This window comes from Equus asinus, chromosome 25, assembly GCF_041296235.1.
Source record: "Equus asinus isolate D_3611 breed Donkey chromosome 25, EquAss-T2T_v2, whole genome shotgun sequence".
Taxonomy (NCBI): Eukaryota; Metazoa; Chordata; class Mammalia; order Perissodactyla; family Equidae; genus Equus; species Equus asinus.
Genome location: NC_091814.1, coordinates 18049069 through 18075785, shown reverse-complemented (window position 1 = coordinate 18075785; position 26717 = coordinate 18049069). Strand labels below are relative to the sequence as shown.

Genomic DNA, 26717 nt, shown 5'->3' with positions numbered 1-26717 from the left:
TAAACAGATCTTTGTTTTCTCTCCAGATCTGGATTCTTTGTGCCTCTTTCCGTGTGAGTTTGCGCCTCCGTCTTTGGCTTCTCCACTCCCTTAAACTGCGGATCTGTCCCCCTCCATCTCTGTCATTGCTTCACAGCTTTTCTGACTTCATCTGTGTCTGTTCTCAGGTCTCTGTCTCTCCCCCATTCCTCCTCAACTCACCCCCACCCCCGTTTGTTAATTCAAAGGCTTCTCACTGAGCCCCTCCCCGTTCTTCCCAGAATAACATTGAGTAAAATGAGATAAAGCCGCCTGTAGGTTTTTTCCCTATCCTACTCCCCTCAGCCCCCTCCTCCAGGGCTACAACCCCCTCTTATAATGTCAGATAATTGCTGGTGTGCAGCTCGGAGAAGCCAGGGCTGATACCAGGGAAGGAGAGGAGGGGAGAGAAATAAATAATAATCTGCCTCCATTCAGCGTATATAGGTTACCTGATTTGCATATATGCTAATAATGCTATAATTACCCTGCTGTTCTGGCCTATGATCAAGTTCTATAAATACATAGGACAGCAGAGCCAGGCCTGGCAACACCACCCCCAAAATTACAAAGTATAGGTATGTGTATGTGTGCATTTATGTGTACCCTAACTCTGTGAGCCTCTCTGTGTTATAACACTCCCTTACACATGCTAGCTCTTCTGGCTTTCAGCTACCCCTCCTATTTTTGAGGCAACTCCAAGGGAGGAGGAAAGGGATGCCTTAATGAGAAAATATTCTAGGGTATATTTGATTCTTAGCATTAATATCATTATGAATGTTATTGCTATTTTTAGGAAAATCAAAGCTTTCCCCAAATTATTGAATTAGTTATTATCACCTGAATGCCCCCATCTCTTACTCTCCCCCCCCCCCCAGCTCTGGGATACAGATTTGTGGACAGGAAGAGGACACCTCCTTGTCCTCTGCGTCCTAGGCCTGTTGAGATGTTTAAGGAAGTGTCATCTATGGGACAGGAAGTGGAGTCCTCTTCCCCAAATTTGACCCAGGCCTTCCTCTCCCAGCACACTCCCCGCTCTCAGGAAACCAGGGGGAAGATGCTCATGGAGTTGTGCAGACTTTTGGGTGATGGTGGCAGAAATGGGGAGGAAGCTTGGAGGAACATAGAAAAGATGCAATCCACAGCTGTCTGCTTTTAATTATAATTATCCCCTTTCACTTCCTTTCTGGCTAATGAGGGGGGGATTAAATTTTTTCTCTATTTTCTCCCCCTCCCTCCTTTCCCTGGAATTGAGGGGTGGAGTGAGTTCAGGGTCCTCCTCCCCTTCCTCCCCAATCCCCCAGTTACTGGGAGAAAGGCAGACTCCAGTGGGTGGTGACAGTATGAAGAGATTTGTAGGAACAAAGGAAGGACAGGTTTGGATTGCTGGACACGTCCCAGAGCTGGAGAGACCCCCCCTCCATTCCACTGGCACCCCCTCCCGTCAACCCCCCAGCTCCCCAGACAAGGAACTCAATGTCTTCCAGCCGGTGAGAAAGGAGCTAAAGGGAGCCCTGGTCTAGAGGGAAGGAGGAGGGAAGGGGTGGGGAGCTGGGGGTGGGGGTTGCAAAATTAGTCTCAAAGGATCTTTATTTCTGAGCTAGTGAAGCAGATGTAATCAAGGGGAGAGCAAAATAATCATCATGGGAGGAATGAGGGGAGGGGGAAGCTGAGGCTGGAATGGGGGGACTGGGCCAGGACAGGGCGGAGAATTGGGGGGCAGGGAACCTTGAGTGGGGGCAGTCTGTTGCCTTCTCTCACCTCCCCAAAGTCCCCCTGCTATGGGGTGGGGAAGAAGGACCGGGTCTGCAGACCCTGGCGCTAGCCCTCGGAAGCCCTCTTGCAGAGTTAGGGATGGCCTGGCCAGAAGGTGGCTGGGAAGGCACCAGGGAGAAGAGAGCCCCCGCCTCAGCTGAGGGAGGTAGGGAGGAGAGACTGAAAGCAGTGGGGGAGGGTGAGAGAGGGAGCCGGCAGAGACTCAAGTGGCCTCCAGGTCTGTGGGACAAAAGTTGCAGGGAGATTTGTGTATGAGAGGAGGGGAGGGGGGCCTTGGGGAAGGGGGGGCTTTGACAATGAACTTGAGACAAACTTCATTAGCATGCAGGCCTGCTGTCTGTCATGTCGAGCTCAGACTGAGTTCCCATGCAGGCCAGGAAGAGTGGGAGGGAGAAAAAGGGAGGGGCCCAGGGTGGGGGTGAGAGAGAGAAAAGAGACCGGACCATTGTACCATTCTGAGCCCCAGCTTCCACCAAATATCGGGACCCCAGCCCTGGAAACCAACCCCCAAATCGCTCTCCCTCCTCTAAGAGCAAGATAATTTATCTCCCACTTTGAGTCTGTGGTCCCACCCCTCCTCTTCTCTTGTCTAGACTTTCAAGCACTGGCCTTCACCGCCCCCCACCTGGTCCCCCCCCTCCAGCTCTCAGCCCTTATCTTCAATTGTGACTTTCTCCTGCATGACTAAGACCTGGATTTGTGAACAGTTGAGCTGACAGGGACAGGGAGTGGGGGAAGGTCTGGGAAGGGGGGACTGGAACACCCTGAACCTCCAAATGGCAAACTGTGTGCTCTTTCTATCACTCCTCTCGACTCCACTCCCCACCCCAGACACACACGGCATGTAATCCCGCTCTCCAGTTCGAAGGTGAATCAGACTGGAGGAGACTGGGGACAGGGGTATTTCTGTCACACCCTTTCTCTTGCTTCCTCGGGGGATGAGGGTGGCCTGGAGGAACAATAGCTTTCCTTCGCCCCTTCCTCCTGCCTCAGGTTGGAGAAGGCAGGAGGAGGCGGTGGAAAACAGTGGAGACGACAAAGACCCCTTCCCACACAGGCATTAGAAGGCAGGAGGTGGAGGCTTCATCAGAGTGGGCTGTTATTTTGGTGGTGGTGGTGTCTCCAGACAGGGGCAGCACCCCCTTTTTGCTGCCTTTCCAGGGAGAACAGCAAGAGAAAGAAAGAGAGAGGCAAGCGAAATTCCTGAATGGATAGACAGATGCTACGTCATCGGAGCTGCATCCTCCACTCCACAAGAGGCTAGGAGCCGGGAGAGAGAGGCAGTCCAGCAGCAGGGGCCACCGAGCAGTCTCTCTTCCTCCCAGAAGCCAGGTAAGTGGCCATTCGGGAGGGTCTCAGCCCCCTCAAACATCTGGGCTGGGGGGGGAGGGGATCCCCTAAAATCAGTCAAGGCGCCCTAACCTTCCTACTTTGCCCACTGGCTAATGGAGGCGGGTACAATCATCTCAGAAAGGAAAGGCTGATAAAAGATTTAAGGGGTGACCAAAAGGGATGAGGCGTGTGTGGAAGAGTAGCTGGCAGAGTGGGGTTTCACCTCCTGCTTCCAGGCATCCATCCCGGCAGGGCAGCGAGCTGAGGCAGCGGCCCTGCTCAGCCGCCCCAGAGCGCCTCTCGGTCCCCCTCCTTCCCCCAGCCCCGGCCAACCCGGAGACAGCTCACTAAGTTTGTCAATGGGATTCAGGGGGGCTTTAGGGTCACGGTGCTACTGATCCTATTAATCCGCCCCTCCCTTCTCTCCACCAGACACGGACAACATCTTAATGCTTGTACCAGAGAGGCAGGAAGGAAGGCTGTAGTAGAGATGGGAGGGGAGAGAAAAAATGGTTCTGTATTTGGAGTCCTGACCTTTCTTCGCTCTGGCTCTTCTTCTTCTCTGCCCCAGAGACTTGGGTTATAGGGAAGGACAAAGTCTGAGGAACTGGGGGGTAGGAGTAAAAGAGCCACATTTCCAAGAAGGTGGAGGCCAGAATTAGGGAAACATCCAAAAACATTTTATAGGATTTAGATTAATTTCATTCTCCTTCTTCCTCGCTTTTCCCTTGAGCTGGCAGGTGGGAAGGGGGCTGAGGGCAGCTTAAAGGCAAGTGAAGGGCAGACACTTAGGTTCTCAAAGGGGAGAGACCCCTACTCAAGCTCTCTTCAGACTCACCTGGTGACGGTTTTTTAATTTCTTGTTTTTAAAGAAGGGCCAGCGGATATAGAAAGAAGGCGCTCTTCTCGCCTCCAGTCCCCACCCACAGGGTGCTTTCTTGGAGACAGGCTGGAACCATCGTGGGGTAGTGGAGGCTGGAGGCCAGTAGACTATTTCTGGTATCCCAGAGGCCAGATTTCTGGGAGAGGCTGAGGCTGCCAACCACCAAACATGCACACACATGTTCCATGCCTCCTGGGCCCTGGTCCTTGTCACCACGTCCCCCTGGGCATTGTGTGTGTGTGTGGAGGGGGTGACAGGGCAGATATCAGTATGGAGAGGTGCGACTGTTCCTGGGACCCCACGACTCTTTGATTAGAGTGGAAGAAGGAGCCACAGGCTCCCCAACTGTCCTTGTGCCTGTTTTCCAGCAAGTCAGCAAGCTGGGGGAGGGGTGGCCTCCTCTTTGGTTTGAAGATAACAATTTCAGACTCAGACATCCCTTTACGAAACGGATGGGCTGGCAGAGCTGAGGCTGGGAGTCAAGCGGGTACTTGCAGGTGTTAGAAGTGAGAGGGTGCATTGAGAGCACCCCTCCTAGAAATCAGGCTTGGAGTTAAGGCTTATCCCTGGTTTCCAGCCCTCCTTTTTTCTGATTTCCTCTGCATTTAGGTAGGTTATCTTTCTGACTTTAAAAAAAAAGAAGAAAAAGAAGAAGGATTAGTTGTGGAATTGAGTTTGAGGTAGAAAGAGTCACCAACTTACCCCAACACACAAACACACACACATAAATACACTCCTCTTAGTATTTCGGGAGCTGGGTCACCTATGGTATACATGTCATTCCCCCAAATCCTAATTTAACCTGAAAGCGAAATACTGGGAAGGAGGGACTATAAAATATAGAGACTGTGTTCCATACCCAACATTAAAATTTTAAAAAACTCAACTGCTTTGTATTCACACCTTTTGTGTATGTGAGAAACAGAAGGAGAGGAAGAGAGGGAGAAAATTGATAGCTACAGGATATGTTTTTATGGATCCTTAGTGATATGCATGGATAGGTGATAGGTGGATGGGTATTGACCGAGATGAGGGGAGAAAGATAGAGACACAATATGATTGAGAATATCTTGAATATGCATGGAACTTTACAGTTTAGAATGCAGTTAGATCCAGACAGACAAAAATATATCCCTGACCACAGGTCCTTGGTTCTATCCTGAGCATGCTTTCTGGTAGACCACGAGCCGAAATCTGCAGGGAGATATTGTCCATCGGGCAGGGGATTCCTTCTGAAGGTTTAAGTCAGAAAGGCCACAGCATCTCCACAGGCTCAGTTCAAACTCCTGGGCCCTAAGGCTTTGGATGGAGGTGGAGGGAGGTTGTGAGCATGGGTTGGAGTCATCCAGGCAAGATGGAGCAGGGGCCCTGCCAAACATAAGACTAGGAGAAAAGGAGCTGGTGAGGGAGTGACAGGGAGACTAGGGGTGTTAGGGAGAGAAGGCTGGACCACTCAAAGGACTTTAACCTTTGCATTCTCCTCCTTGACAGGAGCTGGGCATCCAGGAAGAAGCAGCCTCCTTTGTTTCTGGTGTCATCGTAGGTGGCCACCTTTGGCTTTTGGGGTATTTATGTTCTTATTTGTTTGTTTTGATGGTGGTGTGGGTGGGGGAGGAAAAGGAAAGCTGGCCCTCTACCACCTGTGTTTTCTCCTGTTCTCTACACCTCTCTACCCCATTCCCCGTCTCTTCTAGCTTTCAGCCCCTGATTTTGGTCTACACTGATTGTAGTAAGACCTGCATAGTCATTGATAATGGGAATGCAACAAGGTGGCTAAGGTATGAAAGGCCACCCCGTGCTCAATTCTGTAAGATGGGAGAGGTGTTGACGATTCAGAGACTTCTTCCCCTGCTCTCAGAGGCTGCTAAGGACAGAGCTGGAGGCCAGTTGACCCTGGGGGAAGTGGTTGTTGCAGAAGGGAGCAGAGATATCTGTACATGGGTGACAGAGGTGAGAAAGGAGAGAAGCATGGGGACCTGAGGAGCTTCAACAACTGAGTGGGTGTGTGTGCCAGGGTGTGTACCTGTAAGCATTGGGCAGTGGTATTGCTGGCAGTATCTGTGGCTATGTCATTGCATTTGCCTCAGTCGATAGGTTTGTGTGCGTATGTGCATGCCTGTGTGTATGCACAGCACTCTAACACACTCATGCTTTTGCACCTCAAGAGTGTTGATGGTAGAGTGTTGGCCATTTGCTGATGGCCAGCACTCTACCATCTCTGTCACCTTTTTCTCACCTCCCTGACTCCATAGGGCTCTCAGGCAAGTGAGCTGCATGTGGGTTCAAGGACAGAATCGGGAGCAGGCAGGGGAGGCAGTGCTGAGACAGGCCTGAGGAACTCTCAGGCTGGCCTCCCAATAGGAGAAAAAACAGCCTTGTGGGAGGGAAGGTGGTGGTACCCCCAGGGGTAAAATCTTCCAGATTATGTCTCCATGCCCGCTAACCTCATCCGCCCATATGGAGATATATATATATTTTTTCACAGCTTCAGCAATTTTTTTACTGCCAATTCTTGCTTCTGTTTATCACTATCCCATAGACAATGCAAATATTCTATAGCAAGAGAATAATATATGATAATGTTCATAATAATGATGCACTTATAAGACAGAAATAAATACCTGAACCCACCCTCCTCCAATTGCAGCTTTCATCTGTGTCTTCAAGGTAAATTAACCTGATGACTGAAACAAAGAAAAAATATGCTTTTTATTTAATTACTTGAATATTTCAAGAGAGTGGCTTAATGCCAAAATATATTTTGGGACCCAAATTACAAAGATCTGTCCAAAAGCCGCATCCAGAGAGCATAATTCAGGCCATGTTTTTCTCTCCATGGGCCTCTCCAGGCACACAGACAATGGGTGGGCATCAGGACTGTAGGGCTGGGGGTGGGGACAGGCGCTGGCAAGAATGCAGGCTCCTAGGCTAACCGAGACACTTACAGACCCAGATCAGCACCTGGGGTTTGGTGTGCTCTCCCCACAGTCTCCCCAGAATTTCCCTGGGAGGACTCAGGGTGGGGTCTGCAGACCATTGCTCTACAGAACACTGCAGCGGAGTGTGCTGTGTGCTGCAAGCAGAAGGCTCTGCTCTAGCCGAGGTCGTCCTAGGGAGACTGAGGCTGGTGGGCCAAGCACAAGGGGAACCTAATGCATCCATTTTATCCAACTCTAGACAGTAGAAGGGTCTCTTCTAGTCAAAGGAATTGCCAAATAGTCACTAACACACAACACCATAGGTACAACGTCCCCTCCCTCACACACACCCCCATATACAGATCCCACAAGACACACATTTTACCAATACCCTCCCTCTCTGTCCATAATGTGTTCAACCCGCATGACGGCAAAGTCAGACTTGCAGACACACTCATAGGTACACACCCTCGCTAAGTCATCAATTACTGGGCACCCACTATGTTTTAAGCATAGTGTTAGATACCAAAGACTCAAATATGTATGAAATTGCCTCTGCTCTTAAGGGAGTGTCTCATTTGCTGCCCTCAAAGTAATTTCTTTTTTGAAACTAGAGCAAAATGGCTTGATATACAAATCAACCTCAGTTAACATGATGGTGGGGTTTTCTGCTTCTTTCACAGCTTATAGCTCCATCTCCATTGGAATAAAGACAGGTGCCTCACCCACCTTCATCCCTGAGCAGAACACTGGGAGACTGGGGTGTCAAGTCCACCCAGAAAAAACAAACAAAAATTACATCATCAGGAATCTGGACAGAGAAGGGGCTTCCATGGAGATAGCACCAGGGCAGCTTAGACTCATCTCCATTTTCTTTTAGGGGACACTGTTTAGGCTGAAGTGTCTCTGTAGAACCCAAAGCCACAGTAAGACGCAGGGGGATCCAGCTCTTTATCTATTTGGGGAAATTTATGTATGAACCCATTTCTCTCCTGACCTTGTTTTTTAAGGAAATCCAGTTGAGTCTGAATATGGCCAGTGGAGGGGTGGGGGGTGGTGAGGGGCAAAGAAACCTTTCTGTCTTCCCCCCTCCTCAACCAAAATATAGAGGGGGCTGAAGGAGAAGGGAGATTCGTGCTAATCCCAGCTGCCTCTTCCTAGCTGTCTGGATGGCGCAGGCCAGGGTAAGTGGGTGTGGAGATGAGTTTGAGCCCCACAGAGGGCAGGGGACTTGGTTGGAAATTGGTGACAGAGAAGAAAGGGGAGAGTATTAGCTAGCAGGATGATCAGCTCTTCCCCACAAGCTGGCCCCAGCCTCCCAGGCACCAGGTAAGGGGAGGAAGGAAGGGGGAAAAGGTCTGCTTAAGGTGCCTTTAAGGGATCTTGTGGCGGGCAAATGGGGAGATATTTGTAGGGGAAGTTGGTGGTGTGTGTAGGAGAAGTGTAGGCTCTATCTAGGATTGCTGGAATGTCTAGAGGATATTGGGCATCCTATAAAGAAGTGTGAAGTGGTGTGCTGAGAAATATTTAAGGAGGTTTGTAGGCACGAAGAGGAAAGGCTGGAGGGGACCTGTAGTTTCTCTGGGGCCTCGGTACAGGCATGCATTTAGGGCATGCATTTAGTAGCACAGCCAGTAGGATGGGTCTATCTCTGAGAGTGTTCGGGGAGGGTTCCGCTTTTCTGTAAGTGTCCTGGCGACAGGGACCCCAGTGCTCCCCCAAGGCTCTATTCTGAGCTGTAGGGGCACCTGGGAGGGGGCAGGAGGAAACAAAGCAGTGAGTGGACACTTTGTCTCTTTCCTTCTCTCACCACCATTGTTGGCTGATATGTTCCCAGTTCTGGGAGGAGGAAGAATTGATGCTGTGGAAGCTTCTAGAAAGCCTTTCCCTTGAGTAAGTTCCCTGAGACCCTGTGGAGGCTGACAGAAAAAAGCTGTGCCAAGCACAGCCTTGAGAATGCCCTGAGCCCCGGGGAAATCAGGCTGTTCGCTTCAGCTCCGTACCGCTATTCTGGTAGGGAACCACAGGTCCCTGGGCTTTATCTTATTTCAAAGTGGCCCTCACCCCGCAATCATGCAGCGATTGATTATTCAGACATTCTCCAGTCTTTCAAAAGAGGACCAAATGAAACCCACTGGCCATCCGCTTGTGTCTAACCAAGGCGAATAGCATTCAGGCTCAGCTTTGTCCTAGACTGAGCAGAGGCGGGACCCTGGGGCGGATGAAACAATCTGGCTGAGTCTGATGGCCAAAGCCGGGGTCCCCTGAAGTGCACCCCTGCTGGCATAGTGTTAAGGATTCTTGGTGATAGGAGCGGGCCCATGTTAAGCAGACGACAGGTTCCAGGTATCTAATTCACAGGATTTCTTAGAAAAGGCACGGACGGCAGGGTGAATGGAGCGGTAGGGTACCTTGGGACGTGAATTCGAACTGCTCCCTGGCAGGCAGAGATGCTCAGCTGGAAGCCGGCAGCTCGCTCTCAGAGTGCAGCGAGAATCCAGGTCCCGCCCGCGGACCGGCGTGTGCCGCCCGCGGTTGGGACGAGGCCTTATTCGGCTCTGATTCTCCGGGCCAGATGGGGAGCCAGGTCGGGAAAGCCCGGAGCCTGAAACCTTGCTGGAGAGTGATCCTTCTCGCCGTGACCCCAGCTCTCCAAGCACCCAGAGATGCAACAGGGGTGGAGTCCGCAGGGCTCGCCGTTGGAGGCGAACGGGATAGGGAAAGAGAGAGAAGATGCTAGCTAGGGCCTCCATGGCTATGTCAAATCTGTGGGTGTTGCCCAGGTTAATGCCAGCTGGAATCCTCCAGCTTCCCCAACCCGGAACTTTGGTGCTGAGAACAAATTCAAGAGATATTCCCGTTTCTGCACGGCGAAAAAGGAGGCCCAACCTCGCTCAGATCCCGCGTCTCATCTCCCAGTAAGAGTCCCAAACTTCCAGACCCTTACCCTCGCTGTTTGGGGTTGAAAACCAGCAAGACACGTTCCTGTCTTCCTGAAAGATTAGGATCACAGTCTGGGAGGGATCAGAACCCGAGAAGCACAAAAAATATCCCAACGAGAGGAGGCAGGTAGAGGTAGTAATCTGGTTCTTTTTGAGATTTCACCCGATCTCTTTTTTCGTCTTTGAGCCCTGGACCCGGTGCAATATACCTAGGGCCAAAATGGAAAACGTAGGACCTACAAAAAGAGTGAGGTTGGAGACCAAACCACAAATGGCAATGGATTGGAGATGGCAGGCGGGTATCAGGGGTGGGTGAGGCTGCAAGACGCTGGGGATCAGCAGACATAGTAGTTCTTCCCCCCTTCCCCCAATTCTCCGAGAGGAGGGGCGCCCCACTTGCGCGCTCCGGCTCAACTGGAGAAGGGGGAGGGGCGGGGTCGACGGGGGAACGAGGCGGTGACGTCAGACTCGGCTGAGCCAATCAGAGGCTGGCCTGGGGAGGGAGCGTGAAAGGATGAATGAAAAGTCCGGAGCCGGAGCGCGCCCGGGCCAGAGCAGCGGCGGAGGCTGAGGAGGGAGCTAGCCGGTTGAGGCCCGCTCTGCCCGGCTAGCCTTGGCTCGCGGAGGCTGAGATCCCGGCGGGCGCCTCCGCCCAGCGCCCGCTGAGCCCTGGCACCCCGGACCCAGGGTCACGGCGCACCGTGGGCGGGAATGTGCCGGGAGGACCGCAAGGGAAAGCACGGATGGGCACCCTGGGCTCGATGTAAGTGGCTTGGCCGGCGCGGGGCAGGAGATGGGCGAGCGCCTTGGAACCCAGCGTGTCTGAATGTCCGCCACAAGGGGCCGGCTGAGCCCCACACCCTCCTCCGGGCTCCCGGGACCACCTTGACGATTCCCAGTCCTGATCGGAACCCCCGCCAACCCCTAGGGCACGTCTCGCCTCGGACCCCCGGCCATTTTCACAGCCATAGGTGATTTTTGGACCTCTTTGTACAAAGCCGATTATCTGGGGCGTCCTGCGGGGCCTAGTACTCAGTTCACCTGCCCAGCCCGCCCTCCGCTTTCCTCCTGCCAAGCTATCTCGTGGGTGCTCTCCCGGATCCCTTCCCGGGTGGGGTCTTTGCCCTTTCCTTCTCTCCTTGAGAGACTGGCTTAGGAGTCTGTGGGTTGCCTCCTACCCCACCCCCACCGGCTTCCCCCTCTCTTTGGGTTGCCGGGATTTCCCTGTTTCTTGCTTGGACGCCTCCAGGGTTTTACCCTCAGGATTTCGGTGGCTGTTCCCCCTTTTAGTCGGCAGCTTGAATCCAGCCCTTTCCCCCGCACCAGCTCCGCTTCGCTTCCATCGCCCTCGCGAGTTGGGAGACGTGGTGGGGCCGCTCCGCTCCTCCTGGCTACGACCCCCACACCAGGGCTCGGGCTCCGCAGAAGGTTAAGGCTCCGGCTATCGGATGCGCCTGGATCTTCCAACGGAGGGCAGTGGAGACCCCTTGAGGTTGGGGAGGCCTCGGCCTCGGTCCCTGCGGTCTTCCCGGGTGGCACGAAAAGCCCGCGAGTCCCTCCTCCCTGGACCAGCGGAACTCCGGCTTCTAGCTCGAATGGGGAGCGGGAAACAGAGCGTCGAAAGCTTTTGGGGTCCGGGGGCGATCCTCGGACTTCGACGCCACCGGCCGTCGCATCCTTTCCACGGCTTTTTCGGTCTCTGTCGCGTCTGTACCCTCATGTCATCGAGTCTTTTTCCGTCTTGGACTCCGTTTCTCTCTCCGCCCCTCATCTCCACCCGTGTACCCTCTCCCCAGCCCCCACCAGCGGGCGACCGGGAGGCTGTGGCGGCGCTGGCGGCGGCGGCGGCGGCGGCAGCGGAGGGGCTGCGTGGAAGAGGCGGCGGCGGCAGCCAGGAGGCGGGGTTGGTTGTTATCTTTGGTTATCTAGCTGTATGAGTGGTGTGGAGTCTTCATAAAGCTAGATAACCGAAAGTAAAAATAACCCCATACACTGCGCAGAGAGGCCCCAGGAAAGCTGGCCGCATGGACGGGCGGGGGAGGCCTAAGCGAGGGCTTAGAGACGCGAGGACCCGGGGGGGCTGTGAGCGCGAGACGAGGACCCCGCGGCCCGCGCGCCTCCAGACCTCACCGGTCGGGACGACTTCCCACCCCTCACCCCGGTCCGCGCAGGTAGGAGTCGCCGTCCCACTTCACTTTAGCCAGGGGCAATAGCTTCCCCGCCCAGTTGGGCGGAGGCAAGAAGGGGGCCTTGTGGTTACCTCTTGGAATGGGGCCTTTTCGGGCAATCTGCGGATTGGGTCACTGCCAGGGAGGCTGCTCCAAGGGAGAGGTCTGTTGAAATCTAGTTGCAGGGCTGTTCGGAACAGTGCCTGGGGTTCCCAGCCCAGGCCTCTCCCGTGGGCGCCGGTGAACTATCCGGCAGGGTATCCGCAGCTATTGCTGGGTTGGGAGGGTGTGGAGGAGGTCACCTGAGAACGCTGGTCTTGCTCTGATGGCTCCCCTGAAGCCATATAGGTCTATCCGGCTTGGTTGGGAGCTGAGAATGGCAAAGCGGAGCTCGATGGAAGTGGGGCTGGAGGTACTGGGTTGGGGGGTTGCTCAAAAAGAAGACGGTGGCTGGGGAGCCTTTTGCCCAGACTGGGTTCTGGAGCAACAGAGTGCAGAGTATTTCTCAACTCCCTTGTTTCCATATTCTTTCCTCCTTCCCACCCAGGACCTGAGTCTAATGTCTTGAAAAGCTTCTCATGCCAGCTTTGTCTTCACTGACCAAAGGGGTCGAGTTGGGATCTTTCAGGACACCCCACCTTCCCACCCCATCCTCACTCTCTTGGAAATCATCTCCAACAGCAAATGGCCTCAAGGAGCTCAAACACAAAGGAATTTGTAGCTTAGTATTTATGCTGCCCAAAAAAAGCGAAGAATTAGAAAGCTTAATCAGGGCCTTTCCTAAAAGAATCCATTTATATGGCCTGACCTAAATATTTTCAGCAAAAGAGTGTTTAGGTGCAGTTGAGAGGAGGACGGCCTAGAGTCACTTGGTAGAATGACGTATAGCAAAGCTAGAAGTAGCCCCTCTGCATTTATTACCTCTCCCCATCCCATCCCCCACCCCGGGGCATTCCAGAACACAGGCGGGGCAGGAAGGGGTAAAAAGAGGGCAGGAGAACTGCACAAAATGACCTTGTACTGACTGCAGTTTCCTGGGTAAATTTAAAATTTCCTCCCAGGAACTGATTTTATAGCTAGAAGATTATGATTCAATTATATATAATGTGGAAGAAATATTGGGGAATCCAAACTAAGACAATTGGGCTTCAGAGAGCCTGGAGTCCATATGTTTCCTTCCTTCAGAGGTTGGAGGAAGGAGAGATTAGCGGCCTCTTGCTTTTTCAGCTGTTTGGAATTTGGGTTTTTGGAGGGGGGCAGTTGGAGGCAGGATTAGGGAGAAAGGGAGCAGGTTTGGGGCAGGGACTAATAATCCCAAACACCACTCCATACTTCCTGGGACCAGCGCTCTGCCACCACGCCTTTCTTTGATTCTCCAACACTGTGAGGTAGCTGTTATTAACCCCATTTTACAAGTGGGGAACCACAGACTCGAATGAGTTGCTAATGTCACTCAGTGGTTTCAAACCCAATGCTTTTTCCACTACACTTGCCGGAGGAGAGGACTGAGAGGGTGAGGTAGGGAGACGGAGATGAGGATGAGTGAGAAGGGAGGGAATCAGAGCATCAGAGGAGAGGGAAGGACCACGGAGAGATGCAAGGCCTGGTTGTGAGCCTGGGCTGGGGAGTGGGGATCAGAGAAGAAGCACCAAGAAAGGCCTTTTTTTCTTTTTTTCAACTTTTCACATAGCTGGTTGGAAATGCATATTTGGGATCTCCTGAGACTCATCCACTTAAGACTTAGAACCTATATTATTAACCACAATGGGTTTATATTATTATTATTGTATCCCATTAGCACGTTTGACCACAGGATCTCCGAAGGAGAATGGGAGGGCCTGAGGGAACTGGTGGGTTGAGGGTTTACACCCTACAAAACAAGCACTTCAGTGGAAAAGGGGAGCAGAAGCCAGGATGAGTGTAGGGGTGAGGGTCTGTGTCTGTCTTACGTGTACATATGGTGTGTGTGGGGGGGGGTGTCAGGAGAATGATGCATGACTGTGCTTGTGAGCTGTGTGTCTGCTTATGAGGATGAGAAACTGAGTGGTGTGTGACCTGGTATGAGATTGGATGTGTGTGATCCATGGTGCAGGGGGAGGCTCGGTTGTGAGATTAGTGATGCCTGGCTACATATAGGTATAAATCCACTAAAGGAACAGACACTCTGGGATTCGGGGGGTTTACCAAATGCAGACATCGCAGTGACCCTACTGAGTCCTGCCTCCCCCAAACCTTTATACCAGATAGCACCTCCTCCAGCTAAACACAGTAGGAGAGCTGACAGAATGGGGGTGCAGGGAAGCTAGGTTGAAAGGGGCTCTGAAGGGCCTCACCAGTTACCAGTTAGGAAATTTCTTCCTGTGGTATCATCATACTTGTGTCTGTGTCCAGGAACTTTTACTTCTATTCTTCAGATCTTGCAACATCCACCTAATCCCTACTGGAAACCAAATTCTAAGCTGGTTTCTTTATCCATTTCTCCCCTCAGCCCTTCATCCCAGTGCCCTCCTATTGATTTCTAAGTCCAGGAGTTCAAAGGCAATTTTCTCCTAAATGTTCGACACAAGTTTTACGTTATCGCTCACACCTTCACCTTGCAACAAATTTTTCCCAATTCTAGGAATGGAAAGGGTTTTGTTGAAAGGTCCTTACAGTCATAAGAATTGTCACAATCAGCAAGCCTAGGGAGGGAAAGAAATAGAAAGAGGAAGTGTAACTGAATGAACATTGATGTGTAGGTGCCATCATTTACCTGCTATGCAGATCTCTGAGACTCAGCTCAAATATTTGTATAATGGAGATAAGAATCTGTATCCTCAGGGTTGTTACATGGAGCAAATGAAGAATTCCATATAAAAGATCTTATAATATGTTATGATATCCTTGGGTAAGGAGTAATTCTTAGATTGCATAAGGGTTAAAGGCTACAGTTTGGAATAACTATTTGAAATCATATGATTGATCTCAGAATTAATCAAATCAAGCAAAAAGGACAGCTCTCTGGCGTATTCTTCACTGAGGATTTCAAAACATTTAAACTGAGGAAGTTCCTCCTTTTCTAGCTTTGGGAGTTGAAGAGGGACTCCTGGGACCTGGGTAGGCAATGTCTGAACCCTGGGGAGAAGAGGAACAGTCCTTGGGAAGCCTGTTAAGGGAAGAGGCTAGAGTCCAAGAGGCAGACCCGCCATTGTGTTTTTCTCCTTAATGGATCTTACCACTTATTGGTAAGAGTATTTATGATTGGTAAACTGACTTATGTAGATAGAGAAATATGGCATGTGTAAATAATTCCAAGTTTATTCCATTAAACTTCTAGAGTTACTAAAAACACAGTTTATGAAATTAAAGGACCAGTTAAGTAGTGGGTAAAATTAACGAGCCAAATAAAGACCTACCTATCAGCATGCAGACTTTTCTTCATCACTGAGTGACGTTAAGAAGGAGTGTTTTCTCTCCTCTTGCCTTCCAGACCCCCAATTCAGTTCTCGAGGTTGGTAACCCACCGGAGAAGCAGAGGCCCCTCTGCGTTCTTCTATATCTGGAAGTCATTCTTGAAGTCTGCACTTCCCAAGGTTTGGGAGTTGGGATACTGATATTTATTTCATCATCTCCTTCATACTCAATGTTCTGAGGACAGATTGACCTTTTCACCTCCTTTCCTTTGCTACTGAGACCTCAGAGATCGTGGGGGTTATGGTGCCGTCTCATCCAGAGGCGGGGTTTGCCCACTTCCCTAGGGGATAAATGAATTTAGGTTAATGCTTTAAAATCATTGGAAGGAAAGAGTAGACAAAACTATAAAAACATTCTCGGAGCTTTGAGGAAACTGAGGAGCAGGGTTATGGAAGGTAAAGGTGGGTGGGTGCATATTTAGATAGGAGAGAGATGAGAAAGAAGGGGAACCCTTCCTTGCCACCCAGGCTCTCCCAGGGCTCAAAGTGACACCCCCCCTCCTCCTGCCCTAATCCCCCCATTAAGGCTGCTCTGAGTTTGTTATGACAGCAGCTGAAGGCAGCTGAATTGCTGTTTGCTGTGTCTGCTAATTGGACTGAAGGGTTGGAATCTGGACACTGAAAGAGACCATTGTTGCTGTTTACCTTCCACAACTGCCTCCCTGGGGACCTTCTGGGTGAAGGGGAGCAGCACGCCCTCAGGGTCATTGCACCCATTCCTTCTCTCTGCACAAGGGACGGGCTGGGGAGACAGCCCATCTCATTGCCTTGGGGTGGTTTGAGCTTCCACAGCACAGAAGAGACAAGCCCAACACCTGAGTCAGTCTCTAGGCCAGGCCTGGGGCCATCAGGAGCTCCTAGGAGAGACGAGATAACATGCTTATTCTTTTCTTCCCTATTCATTCCCTTCTGCTTCAGGGGCCCTAGCTTGCCTCTTCCTCCAGCTCATCAGGCTTAACCCCTGCAATTTTTCTTTTCTGCTTTCTTCCAGGCCAGTGATTCTCAACCCAGTTATGTACTAAAATCACCTGGGAAGCTTTTTAAAAAATACTGATGTTTGGGCCCAGCCCTAGACCAGTGAAAGCAGAGTATCTGGGAATGAGACCTAGGCATCAATATCATTTAAAAGCTCCCTCAGTGCTTCTAAGGTGCAGCTAGGGTTAAGAACCAGATATAGGTTCATGTCTCTGCCCAGGACACACACACACACATGCAAACACACCCTTTCCTGCCTCCCCTACCTTTCCTCCCAAGCTCCTGATATCTGTAATACTATCAGGCAGATTGTGTGTCTTCACCTGTGTATCTTCCTCATCTTTATTACTAAATTCCTTGTAGGAGCCTTAGAATTTGGGATGGAATTTAGAGGTCTGTACCCTGTCAACTACCTCAACCTGAGCTCTCCCCAAGGCCAGGAATTATGACTCCATCTCCCTGTGGATTTCTAAATAGGATCCAGATAAGGCCTGAGCTAATCTGGGACATTTAAGTTATTTGGGATGAAGGGGTGGGAGGTTCAGAGTTTCACTGACTCTTGTGCTCTTCCCCCAAAAACAGTATTGGTAATTTGGAGAGCTTCAGAGAGGAGAAACTTTCTCCAGGAATACATCTTCCCCTTTCCTTACTGTTTCCAAATGTTTCTGCTTCTTCTCTTTCCTTTAGCTTCTCACCTGGGGCGGGTGGGTGCTCCACCACCCTCCCGCCCTCTTTCCTCCACACGTGTGCCAGAGCCACATCCAGCACCACGGACAGCTCCCGGGCGGTGAGTGAGATGGCTATGCTGACCCCCTTTGGGAGGGTTAGGAGGGTGTCCTCCTATCTGCACCGTCAGCTATCAAAAACTCCAGATTTTTTAATCTGTGGGAGTTATTTTCAGGCAGCTGTGGAGTCTCAGGGAGAGGAAAAGGCTGAGGGCAGTTGACATTGCATTTCCAGGAAACTGGGTTTGTCCTCATTGGGGAGTTGGGATGAGAGGGGCCTCTCCAGCAGTAGGAAGGATGAAGGTTAGACTCAGGGAGTATTCAACCTAAGTTCATGCAAGACACAGACTGTACCAATCAGGTAAAGGTAAAATGAACCTTAGATAGCATCAGCCCTATAGCCCTCATTTTACAGATCCCAAGAGAGTGGAAGAGGTGTGACCAAGGTCACTCAGCTGCTTAGTGGAAATGCCAAGACCCAGGCTCCTGAATTCCAGCCTGGTCCTGCCTATTCTGCCTGGTACTTCTTTAGGAGTCTCCCTGCCTGAGTTGGGTGGAGCAGGTAGAGAGAGTTCACAGGTTGCCCCCATACAAAAAAGGACAGGATGGCATGTCTCAGCATGTGAGGTGTCCACACAAGCCAAGAAGAGGTGGAACTGACTGCTATCTCTGTCTGAGGAGGTTTGGAGAGGAGGCCTCAGGGAGAAGCACAGGGAGAGGCATACCTAGCAGTAGCTGGCAAGCCCATGGGAGAAAAGGCAAGGGGGCAGCCATCTGCTAGGGCACAGAGGCCAGTGGATGGCCACAAGGAGTCTCCAGAGGCCGGCAAGAGTCACACAAACTGGAACAGGGCCTGGGAAAGGCCCTTCTGTGTGCCCAGGCCTGCTCCCTCAACACCGTGAGCAGAGAAACAAAGGGGCCATTCTCTCTAGGATTTGATGCCGCCATCTCCGGCTGGCAGTGCCAGGTGGTGGGGGCATCAGGGGGTGTCAATCCATTATCCCCCCCTAACTCCTAGGTCCTCTGGGGCTTGATGTTGGGGAGGTGGGTGTTCCATGCTATGTTGCCATGGCAACCACCCCAACCCCCACTTTCCAAAGCACAAAGAGAGACAGCTTTCACCCCCACCCCCAGGAAGAACCTGGGTCTGGCTGGGAATCTTCCCTTGGGAATCCTCCTTTCTGAGGCACAAGCCATGGCATGCATAAGCATCACCTTTTCAGCACCCGGAGCTGAAGGTTCTGCCATCAGCAGGCCATACAAGCAGGGAGGCTGGTGCATCCAGAGTCTCTGGGCAAGGTTGCTCAAGTGAGGTTGTGCAAGTGAGGACGAGTCCCTTGTACTTAACCCTCTCTCCCCACAAGCCCTCCCGCCCTTCACCTATAGCCAAGGCCAACCTCAGCTCAACCGTCTCAGCTGAAGCAACGTGGCTTTGACCTTCTACTCTTTCCCAGAAGTGAGGGACATCCTGCTACCCCTAGCAAGCCTCCAGGCTGTGGGAACAGAGAAGAGGAGGGGTCATTCCTGCCATCCTCCATCTGCACCCTCCGCCATTACTCATTCGGCATTCTGCCCCCTCCTTCCGCTCGTTAAGCCTGATTTGCATACATTTGCATAATACAACTTATTTGCATTCCAGGAGGCTCATGGTAGGAGCCAGGAAAAAAGGGGAGGGGGGTTGTAGAAGAGAGAAAAGGGGAGAAATTTTGTTTTCATCAAAGTGTGCGCGCGCGCGCGCGCGCGCGTGTGTGTGTGTATGTGTGTGTGTGTGTGTTGGGGGGGAGGTGGCAGGAAGAGGATGGAAATAAAAACTCACACTACTTTCTTTCTTCCCTTCTGCCCTCCCTCCCTCTGCTGGACTAAAGTGCCAAAGAGAGATGCCAAGGGGCCGGCTTTTCTGTCCTTTTTTGTTTTGCTTCCTCCGGCCTTGGCTCCCCAGCCCGGCCCCCCACCTTGTTGGGCTCAGGCTTCAGAAAGAAAGAGGCAAGGGTAAGAGGCAAGGCTGTGGGAACGAAAGCAGAGGGAGACAGGGAGGCCGCCATCTTAGGTAGCTGGCGCCTATAAAATGGCCGCCTCTCCAGAGCTGAGAGCTGGCCTGGTTGGTGGACGTGGAGGGAGGTGAGATGTCAGGGCTTTATGGCTGACCAGGAACATTGTTGAGTCTTCCTACTAGTGAAATTGGGAAGAGAGGATGGAGAGAGAAGGAAGGAGGGAGAGATGAGGAAGGGGCAGCCCCCGAAGAGATGTGAGCCTCACACAGGAGCAGCCGCGGTAGAGAGGCCTCCACGCTGGGCTTGGTTCCAGACCCCTCCTGAGCGCCAATGGTCAGAGGACTTGAAGGACTGGGGGTGACGCAAAAAATACCGGAGGAATCAGAACTGGGGGTGTCAGCAGGAGGAGGGAGAGGGTAAGGTGTGGGCAGGCAGGATCATCTGCCAGTTTAGGGTGGGGGTCTCTCTGGGGCCTGTGAAGGGCTGCCATGTACTTGAGGTGAAGCTCCAAGTCATCTCTCCTCAGCCCTGCAGTCCGGCTTCCGTCTTCGTAACTCTGGTGACACTGTGCCCTCTCAGGCCGCTCAACCTCCTTGCTCGGACCCAACGGCCCTTGCTCAGGTCTGGTGACTTTTGTGGAACATTTCATGCTGATGTCCATCGTGTCTTCACCTTTGGCCTTTGGTTCTTCTGTGATATCCCTGATTATTCATTCTGGGTTCTCTTCTCTCAGTCCGCTGGGTTGACCAGTCCTCCAGCCAAAAGTATGTTCCCCAAGGTTCTACTGTCACCTTTGTTTTTTTCCTTCCTACTCACTTTCATTCACTTTTATCACCTCAGCCATCAGCCAAAGTTATAAACGCTCGTTCATTTCTCTAGTCTTGGCTTCTTATAAACTCCAGATTGTACCCTAACTGCTACCTGTGGTCCTGCCATTAGCTCCCAGGTCAGAGACTGGAGTGGTGCATCTGATTGGCTAAGTCTAGACCGGACGCCCAGGCCCCAGCTGCAAGGAGGGCCAGGAAGGTACCTGTGCTTTTGGCTTCTGTAGTGGCATGTAAGTGCAGCCTCCCTCCGAAACTCATGAGGGGGTCATTCCCCAGACATAGGAAGGGCATTCAGATGCTCCCTCACTCCGCATTGGGCTTGAAGTCTTGCCCCGTGTTCCTGCTTCCCTGCCTCTATGGGCGGCTTCATTAAACTCCCAGGCCCTCAGGTGCAAATCCTGAGCATTATCCGATTTGCCCTCTTCCTTCCCCCGATCCAAATCAGTCACATCGGAACCCACCACTTCCTCCTTTGTAGCACCTCTCATGTTCATACCTTCCTTTCCCTTATCCCTACCTCCATGTCAGCTCATTCATTCACTAGACATTTATTGAGTGCCTACTATGTGCCAGGTGCTATGCTGAAGCGGAAGGTGGAATACAAAGCTTCTTTGAGGAGCTAACCGTCCAGCAGGGGAGGCAGACACACAATTACATGGCATGTGGAGACTGCTGTCCTGAAGACATGTGCAAAGTGCTGTGGGAGCAGGTGGGGAGGGAGCTGTGGGCCACCTTGGGGGAGTTAAGGAAGGGTTCCTGGAGGGGGCCAAAATGTTGGTGATGAAAGATAAAGGGAATAAAAGTGATAAAAGGTAAGCAAGGAGTTGTCAGTCTAAGGAGTTTGAGGAAGTGGGTGGTGGAGAGTGGACAGTGTATCTGAAAGCAAGGACGTAGGGAAGAGCATGGTGCCTTAGGGGACTGGAACATCCATCAGAGGGAGTCTGGGCTGGGGGAGATGGGAAGTGGAAGCAGAAATTCCATTATTAAGAGCTTTATCTGCTCCATGAGGGAGGCTGCATTTGATGGGGATTCTGGGAAGTTAGCTGACAGCCTCAGGGATGCTGGGTGCAGGGTATGGCTGCGACAAGGACACCCGCATCTAGCTGCCCACTGAGCCCAGCACCCAACCAGACACTTAACTGGCTCTTGGCTAGTTCTGAAGAAAGGAAGGAACGTATGAAAGGCCTGGAAGCCACCTGAGGAAGAGTCTCTGCCTCTCCCCCTCCAGAACCGCCCACGCCCCACAGGTACACACTGGGCAGGCTGGTGGGAGCCCTTTGGGGAGAAATGTGGAGAAGCCAAGGTTGGTCCCCAGCACAGTGTCCCAACATCAGGACAGGAGATGGGCCACTGCGGACTGGAGTGAAGAATAGAGAAGGGGGTTCAGTCCTGAAAACTTCCTGGAAGAGGGAGTGAGGGAAGGTGTAAGGGGTCATCAAGGAGGGGGCCAAGGCTCCGGGGGGATTCTTCCCAGAAAAAGGGAGTGAAAGGCTGGAGAGACAGCTGAAGAGATGATGAGGCAGCTGCTGGCCACTGGGGTGGAGTGTAAGGGGGGGGGGGGGTGGTGCTGGCTACCGCCCCTCCCCCAGGCCCAGCGTCTGCACAAAGACCTCTCTGTGAATGGCCATGGAAGTGGCCCTGTCAGGTGAGGGGGCTTAGCTCCCGGGGGCCCACTGGGAGTGGTGGAATGGGGTTGGAGGAGGGGAAGGCTGAGAGGAGGCTTCAAGCTTTAAGCAGGTTGGAGAAACAAATAGAAGCTGAGACCTGGCCAGGGTCTCACAGTGAGGCCAAGGTGGAGCCATTCCCAGGACAGGCCCCACAGGTCCCCAGCACCAAGGCCCTACTCCCGCCCTCCCCCCCCCCCCATTTCTTCCCAGCTATAAACCCCAATCCTGCCAGGCCTCTCCAGCCTTCCATCTCCAACCCATACACGCCTTCCCATGGTGCTTCTGGGGCTGACCCCACCCTGAACCTCTCTGATCTTCCCAGCACAGGGACTGTTGGAGTCTGCCTCCAGGGAAGGCTGTGTTGGGAGGGTGGAAAGACAAGACTGACCAGAACCAAAAAGGAGCCCTGAGGCCACCTCCGTCTCCACACCCAGTCATGTCCTCCCCAGGGGAGGTTTCTCTCCTTGCCTGGCCTCAGGGTCACTTACTGCTAATCACAGTGTGGGTAGACATTCTCCCCTACCTCCAACCCCTTGTTGTGCACACTGTCCCTTCTAATAAATGTTTGCTTTGGGGGTGCTGGAAGCAGAATGACATCAGTTACAGCCTCAGCTTGCAGGTTGCTCACAGATTTGATAGAGGGGCTCTGTCCACAGGAAGGACAATGAAGTTTTGGTTTTTGACTCTGGAATCAGGCTGATCAGGATATAAATTCTGGCTTCCCTTTCTCACTACCTGGGTGACCATAGGCAAACCACTTAATGTGTTTAGATCCTAGCTTCCTTCCACGGTTGTCCTGAGGACCAAATGGGTCAGTGTCAATGAGAGTGCTTCGTAAGGCTGTGTGCAGATGTCCAGTGTTAACTCTAAATGCTGAGGGACACAGAGGGGCCATTGCAGGTAGGTGGGAACAATCAGAGAAGGCTTCCAGGGTTTGGAAACGAGAGCACGGATTGCTGGAGAGGAGAGTGAAGGGAGTCTGGGTGCAATCTATGGTGGAGCCCTGTCTGAGAAGTGTGGCTGGGCTCCGGGGACGGGCTGGAGGACTGGCTGGAGCTCTCGTGGTCTCACGCAGGCCAGCATCTTGCTAGACTGGTTTGGGAGGCATTTGTTTTTAACAACTGGGTGGTAGACTCCATGACCACAGCTTCTTCCAGCCTTCTCAGGAAGAACTTCCCGCTGGCCCTGTGCAAACACTGTCCAGCAATCCTGGGAGGAGGAGAGGGATGGAGCGAAGCTCGAGCTCCCCACGTTGGCCTAGCCCACTTTGCTCCCTCCCTGCAGCCCTCATCTCATTGTTCTCCAGAGGGAGCACTAGCCAGACATTGTGACCCTCCACTGAATGTATACAAAATGGTACCTCCAAGCCCTGCCACTTAGGACCCTCAAGTGCCTGATTTTATGGTTCCTCCGCATTGTGAGGAGGGAGCTAAATTCAGACTTATTTAGATCCCTCGGCCCATAAGCCAGGGAGACTTTGAGCACGAGGGTCTCTTGTCTCTAAGTGGTCATTCCTTGTTGTACAAGAAAGAGTCAGGAGGAGGAATGGTTTTGGCATCATCCCCCACAGGTAACAGTGGAGCCTTTAAGCCTGGAGGGAAGGACCAGGCTGAGGCTGGCATATGGAGGGAGAGCCCTGGGCACGGGGAGCATGAGCTTCACCCGGCTGGGGCTACCTTCTGCTGGGTTTGTCCATCTGGCACCAGCTGGCTTCCCAGCACCGCCCCCGCAACCAACCAGACTCCTTCTTCTGCTGTTGCCATGGCAATTGGCTGCCATCTTGTACTCGGGGCACTACCTCATATCTGGATTTTTCCCGTGGGGTTCCTGGAGGATGGGAGATAGGTCTCCAGGGATTTATCCTTTCCTCCTGATGTTCATCCAATAAAAATTCATATTAATGTGATTTTTAAAAATAGCCAAATTGGAGGCTTGCTATGTGTCAGGCTCTGTCCTCAGTGTATTTAATTTGGCTAAGAAAGCATTAATGAGATGAAATTTAAGAGGTTCCCACTCAGTTTCCTGTTTCTATGACAGACTTTTCCTCTCTCCAACCAGGAAATTCCATGATCTTTCTTATTCCTGTCTTGGGAAGTCCTTCCCAATGTCTAACCAAGATCTGTACTGCTGAAGCACCAGTTCTTTGACCCTTGGCTTGACATGGTTAATTTGAGAGGTAAGGAAGGAACTGCCACCCAGCTTTAACGACTTTATTGGGCTTCCTGGACTCCAGCTGTTAGGACCAGGAAACTAAGACTTGGCTAGCTTGGTGAGAGGTCCAAGTGCCCCTTAAAGACTTGGGGGCCCCAAGTCTAAAACTTTTTCTTTAGAGAAGGGGAGTCAATATCACAAAATGCTTTGAAATTTCCCTTCCTTGCCCCCATCCCCACCCAAAGAAAGAGACAGGAGCCAGAGACCATTGGAAAGTGGTAGTCTCCAAGGCTTTGCGGGGTGGCCCAGAAAGCAGTCTCCCCCTCCCGCCATTGGGGAGGTTCCAACAAGGGTCCCTGAGAGATCCTGGGATGGTGAGAATTCCCTCCCTCTGGAGCTCAAGCAGAAGGCAGAGAATGGTCACCTTGACCTCGGGCATCTATAAGGGGCACTGAGCAGGGGCCAGCTTTGCTGAGGGAATCTTGAATGCGGAGCAGGTGGAAAGAGAAAGGAGGCCATTCTCAACTGAGGAAGGGTGGGCTGGCAGGGAGGGGCTGGGGATAATTTATGATATCATTGTTCCCCGCCCCACTTTCCCAGCCCCCACCCTCTTCCCAGCCCCCTGCTACTGTACCGTTGCTAGGAGATGCTCGCTATGTCAGGGGCTGGGAGGGTGGAACAGGCGGAGACTGTTCCATCTGGACTCCTCCTCCCCCACCCAGGGGAGGGCCCTGCACTGAGCTTCCTGCACCACCCCTTCCCAGGCCATGACAAACACCAGTCTCTTCTGTTGTTCCCCCAAATCCAGCCAGCCTGGGGCTAGGAGGGCTCCCAGGCAGGCCGAGGATCTGGAGCAAGGAGTGGGAAGAGTGGGAAAGGGAGCTGTAGAGGGAGAGGCTGACAGACTTAGTTGGGGCACTGAGGAACAGCTGGCTCACCTCAGGGCCTCTGGGAGCCAGCCCAGGCTGGGAAGAGGGCCAGAGGGGGTCAGGGACACAGGGCTCCAGGAGCCCAGGTTTGAGGGAGAGTCCTTACCTTACCTTTGGGGAGCTTCCAGTATAGTGGTCAAGGCAGACCTCCCATCCCAGCCCTCCAAAGTATGGTCAAGGTCAAGGTTAGGGACCTGGCAAACATGGGGGTTGTGGGACGGTCGGGTAGGGGAGGGGGGAGCAGGGAGGAAGGAGGTAAGTCTGGCAAGTCTGAGTCTAGGTAGGCGGGAGGTGACACTGATCTGAGGGGTTGGGCAGTGCAGGAGAGTGGCTCAGATCCCCTCCTCTTTCTGAAATTCTCTTCTCAGATTTTAAAGCCCTTGGAGAAGTGGGGTGAGGTGAACTTTGGGGGCTTCCAAAGCTAGGGCTCCCAACTCCAGATGGGGCAGGAAAGGAATGCCGTGCCCACAGCTGTGCCTCTGATGCCTGACTTCTGTGTAGCCCCTACTGACTTTATTCTTCTTTCCTAGGCACAGCTTCCCTCTACCCCAGGAAGGAAGAAACTGACCTTGATTTGGCACCCACTTGCTTGTGTAAGCCCTTTCTTAGCCATTATCTCAGTTAATCTTCTAACAGTCCTGAAAACTGGTGATGCTGTCCCCACTTTACAAAGGCAGAATCAGCCCCAAGAAGGACATGTAAGTTGCCCAGAGTCACAGAACTAGTAAGTTGGGTGGGGCTTCAGAGAGGGCTTTGCAGATCCCAAAGTATGTGCTGTCCCCTTTCCCATGCTGACTTCTGGCAGAACATGTTGCAAACACAATCAGAGGGACTGAGAGGAGAGGACCAGATAGGCCGGGGGACGTCTCAGCGTGTTCTCAGGGGAGGAAGGGGGTGTTCCTTCTCGGGTGCAGGAGTGAAGTCTGAGGGCTGCTAAAACAGTCCTTGCAGGTTGGAGATGGGCCTGGGGAGGAGGCCACAGGAGCTGTAGAAACCACCAAAATCCTCCCGGGTTGGTCCCTGGCCTTGGGAAGCATGCTCCCCTCCCTGCCTTCCTGAATCAAGCCTGGGCCACCCCCTCATCTCTCTTCTGCTTGGGCTCTGCATTCTGCCCTGGGCGTTCCCCTCCCCCAGGGACCCGGGTGGAGCCCCTAGAACAGATGCCTAGACTCAGCCACTGACGCCCTCCCTGGAAGTTGCCCTCTGTCTCCTGCTAAGGTCTCCATCCAAAGAACCTTTTTTGGTCTTGACATTTTTTCTTTTCAGACCAAAAAGAAGAACCCACTTCACCCTTTGGCCTAGGTTCCCTCTGAGAAGCCTTCCTGGATTGACTGAAAGATGTGGCTAAACTCTAGCAAGTTGACCAGCTCCTCCAAGAAGCCTCTGAGCAGGCCAGAAGTAGGCACGCCCTAGCAACCAGCCTGGCAGCCCACTACACCCGGAGCCGCCTGGGATAAGACTTTGCTTCACTGTTGCTCCCGTGTCCACAGGCTGTCCATCCCGGCCCATCTTGGTTTCTCCTTTGTCATCTGAGCTGAGATTCTCTGAGATGGAAGACCCATCTCGTGTCTAATAAAGACGCTTGAATGTTGAACAACAGTACTAGTGGTAGTGGATGTACCTGCGCAGGGTTGGGAGGGGAGGGACTGACAGAGAGGAGGGCAGTACGGGGCTTCCTCTAAGAGACCAGTGCATGGAAGCCACCTTTGCCACAGAAGGGGGAAGCCTCGCTAAGAACTCCCACCTGTAGGGGTGGGGTGAGGAGTAAAGATCTCCTTGGCTCCTTCCACCTCTCTCAGCCACCCCAGAACACCTGGGAACGCCATCCATGATCTGGTCAGTCCCAACTCAGCACAACGGGCTGGTGCTCCCAGCCAAGGAGGCCCCAGGTGCCATCCCAAAGACCAAGACAATGGGATTGGGTGGGGTTGCTCCCCCAGAGTGCCTGTGTGGGAGGTCACTG

At 52.6% G+C, this 26717-nt stretch overlaps 1 long non-coding RNA gene and 1 other non-coding gene across 10 annotated transcripts; both read left to right on the top strand.

Annotated features, from left to right (window-relative positions):
• Positions 1 to 1732: 1732 nt before the first annotated feature.
• MIR9-1HG (MIR9-1 host gene) lies at positions 1733 to 26356 on the top strand. Of its 8 annotated transcripts, none has more exons than XR_011498046.1 (7): positions 1733 to 1939; positions 2956 to 3126; positions 5501 to 5574; positions 17152 to 17251; positions 23733 to 23850; positions 25285 to 25347; positions 26021 to 26356. It is a non-coding gene; the product is annotated as an MIR9-1 host gene (transcript). The 8 variants fall into 8 exon arrangements; XR_006519621.2 differs by having other exon boundaries at positions 1817 to 1939; positions 25285 to 25452; XR_006519622.2 differs by lacking the exon at positions 1733 to 1939 and adding an exon at positions 2477 to 2662 and having other exon boundaries at positions 25285 to 25452.
• LOC139041959 (uncharacterized) lies at positions 19055 to 20716 on the top strand. 2 transcript variants are annotated; one of them, XR_011498049.1, is made up of 4 exons: positions 19055 to 19178; positions 19707 to 19801; positions 20120 to 20206; positions 20581 to 20716. It is a non-coding gene; the product is annotated as an uncharacterized lncRNA (long non-coding RNA). The 2 variants fall into 2 exon arrangements; XR_011498048.1 differs by lacking the exon at positions 19055 to 19178 and adding an exon at positions 19463 to 19596.
• Positions 26357 to 26717: the final 361 nt, after the last annotated feature.